Here is a 3644-nt window from a genome sequence, read left to right as displayed (position 1 = left end):
TAAAGTAAAAAAACATAAGGATTGCCCTTATTTAAGCAGTTAGATTGCTAACAAAAATTAGGGTTTGGTTAAAGAAGAAAAAGTAGGCACTGCAAGGGAGATAGTTCAGTGGCATAAATGCCTGCCTGACTAGCACAAGGTCCTAAGTACAATCCCTGATACTAAGAAAAAGCAGGCACTACAATAAATTTCTTTCTCTAAAACCTCTTTAGAGTTGATATGAAGATTCAATAGTAAACTACCCAAAGGTAAAATGTAACAGCTTAATTTTACAAATAAAGACAAGAAATTCATTGGATTACATTCCTACATTTGTTTTCAATTCTTACCTACATTTCTAAAATTTTTTCAGGATCTTATTAAGTTATTCTATATATTGCCCCTCTCATCAGCTCAAATAATTACAGGCAATGCAATTTGATTTTCAGGAAGAAAAACACCACACAAACTCCCACTATTGTATTATATTCAGCTGCAGTCTCTACTGATTCAGCATTCTCCCATAAAAATAAGTAGCTTGGATTATGAACACATTTGCAATCTTCTCTTAAATGTGCAGCATAAATTGCAGTGTTAGGTCAGATATGGTCCATTCCTGGTCACCCCTTACACGTTCAATTGTAAAAGCAACAACCTCTTATCATTGCCCCAAAGATCCTAGATGGAGATTTCTCTCTTCTGGAAACAAAACAGAAAGAATGGGTCCAATTTTTCTGAATAGGAATTTTTCTCTCCACTGAAAATGATAGATATTTGGGGATAAAGAATCTGCACTGCAGATATTAGGGTTACTGCCCTACTGCCTCCCTTCTGCAGTAGCCCTCTGCAGGACTGACCACCATTTCCTTCCTGTCCCTTGGCTTCCTCCTTCCTTTTTTTCTGTAGGCAGGTCAGATGCCTTCACCATTACTTTAGGCACACCTGCCTCTGTGCATTCATGTTATCCATGTGGGAAAATCTAATCCTGGATAAATCCAATGCTCCATCTTTTCCAGGTTTGCCTCTGTGGAACAAAGCAAGGCCACAGAAAAATCCCACATCCAGGCACTGCAAATTCAAGACCATCCATCTAACTGGGTCACTAGTATCAACAGTTTTTATCTTTTTCTAGTTACCATATTCGTATACTTCCCGTTAAAAGTTACTCCACTCTTTAATTCTTTTATTCAAATAATGATTGTATCCTGAGTAACAGGAAATCTCTAGGTGCTGAGATACAGGTGAACACAACAGAGAGATCTCTGCTCTCATCAAGCATCCGTTTGATGAAGGGAGACAAAAAAATAAAGAAAATCCATTAAAATAAGTGACTAGAAGAAAATAAAGCAGGGAGGTGGTACTAGGGTGCACTGAAAGATTGCAATTTAAAAAAAAAAAAAAATTAAAGTACAATATACCGAATACATGTAAATATACAAATTGAAATATCCTCTAGTCTACAGGGGAGTTGGGCAAAGCTTCATTGAGAAAATGCCATGTAGACAAAGACCTAAAAGAGCAAATATGAGACACTTGAAAATCTAAGAGCACACCATGCAGAGGACACATGCCATGGAAGGCACCAGAGCAGCAGCCTGTCTACACTATTTGAGGCAGCAAAAAGGCCAAGTGGGCTGGAGTGTGATGAGGGAACAAGATCTTACAGAAAAGCTCTGTGAGGATCACTGTCCAGTGCTACCCTGTGAGCAGCAAGGACTCTGGCTTTTAGTTGGAGTGAACCAGGAAGATGCCAGGAAGGTTTTGAGTGACAAGTTCTGAGTGGAGACCATTCTGATTATTATGCTGAGAACATACAACAGACTAAGGATTAAGTAGGCAGGGAAACTTGTTAGGATGCTATTGCAATTAACTCAGAAGAGAAACAATGAATTGAACCAGGATGGTGGAAATGAAGTTGGGAAGAAGAGGTCGGGTTATGATAATCCAGAAGTAGGGTCAACAGGGATTCGTGTGGAATAAGAATGAGAAGAGTCACAGGTGATAACCGGTTTGTGGTTTAAGCAACAGAAAAAATGGTTTAAGCAACAGGAAAGATGGATCATTTCCTGAAACCAAGACAAAAGTAAGTATCATAAAAAGAGAGAAGATAGTTTGCTGTTTGGACAAGCTTGTAATTAAAATTTGGTGGAGTCTACATTGGAAATCTGAGTTTGCCATCCACAAGTGGCATTTAACGCCTAGAGACTAGATGAGATCATACAATCTGCGCTGCAGATAAAAGATTTCTGAGAACTGATACCTCAGGCAGTGCAACTTTTAGAAGGTAGACACACAAAGAGAAACAAGTAAGGATCTGAGGAAGTGTATAAGGAAAACAGGGGAAGTACACTGTTATGAAAGGCTCAGATGGCGTTATAGTTTGTGTCTAGCTGTCCCCCCAAAGCCTCATGCAGTCACTGGGGCAGGTTTCTAGTTTGTGATTAATGATCCAATGCTGGGGTTACAGGTGTGAGTGCTACACCTGCCTTGGGGTAGACAGCCTGCATACACAGCCTCTGCCCCTCCCTTTGCTCTGCTGTCCTCTGCAGCCATGAACTGCTGCCATTTTGCCATGTGCCACTCTGTCTTGGGGCCAGCCAAGTATGTACTGAAACCTCCATTAACTGTGAGCTAAATATACTTTTCCTCCTTTAATTTTGGATGTTGGGTATTTTGTCCCAGCAGTGAGGGAAAAGTAACCAAGACAGATGGTTACAACAAAGAAGCAGTGTGTGAAATGCTGCTGACAGTATAAGATGGGTCTGTATTAACCTTGACAAGAACAGTTTCAGACTGGTGAAATACAAACATATTCAGTGAATTCACAACATGAGAGAAAAGAAATAACAATACGGATGATGTTATGGAGACATTTAACTATAAAACAGCAGAGAAATGGGATGGTAGATGGAGAAGGGAGGATTTAAGGCTATGGCAGATTTTGTGGGAAACCACTGGATCCCAAATTCAGCACCAGGCATTCATTCTTCCTGTGGCTAAAAAATACTTAGTATTGGTGAATAGAATGGCCTCAAAATACATCTAATTTATGACTGCAGAGTTGAGTAACTAAGGAAGGCTAAGGTTGAAAAATTGACCTCTGGTAGGGGCAGAATTGAGCAAAAGCAAACTGCTTTCTACCAACCCTAAATCGTTATCACATGTGGTAGGCAGACCCCACTCCCATGCCAAAATGTCCATATCCTAATTTCCAAGCCTATAAATTACTTGTAGATGAGATTAAAAGGAATTTGTAAATGTAATTAAATCAAAGAGGTAAAGAAAAGTGAGGAAATTATCCTAGATTATCTGGGTAAATCCCATGTTTTTTTATTTATTTTTTTTGAGATAGGGTCCTATACTATATAGTTCAGGCTGGCCTTAAACTCATAAGCCTCCTGCCTCAACTTCCCAAGTACCAGATTACAGAAAGGTTCCACCATGCCCAATGAGTACTTTATAAGAAGAAAATTCAGAATCAGAGAAGGTAGAATAAGAGGAATAAGTGTTAATGGGCAAATTCCAGAAGCAAGGCACGGATTTGCCCCTACTACCGCCAGGAGAAATTCAGGTGTTCTGATACTTTGCTTTAATACCCATAAAGCCCACTTCAAACTTCTGACTTCCAGGGTTTAAAGATGTAAGCCATAAGGTTCATAGCCATT

The sequence above is a fragment of the Octodon degus genome, unplaced genomic scaffold, assembly GCF_000260255.1.
Source record: "Octodon degus isolate 3935 unplaced genomic scaffold, OctDeg1.0 scaffold00045, whole genome shotgun sequence".
In the NCBI taxonomy this organism is placed as follows: domain Eukaryota; kingdom Metazoa; phylum Chordata; class Mammalia; order Rodentia; family Octodontidae; genus Octodon; species Octodon degus.
This window is presented reverse-complemented; position numbering follows the sequence as displayed.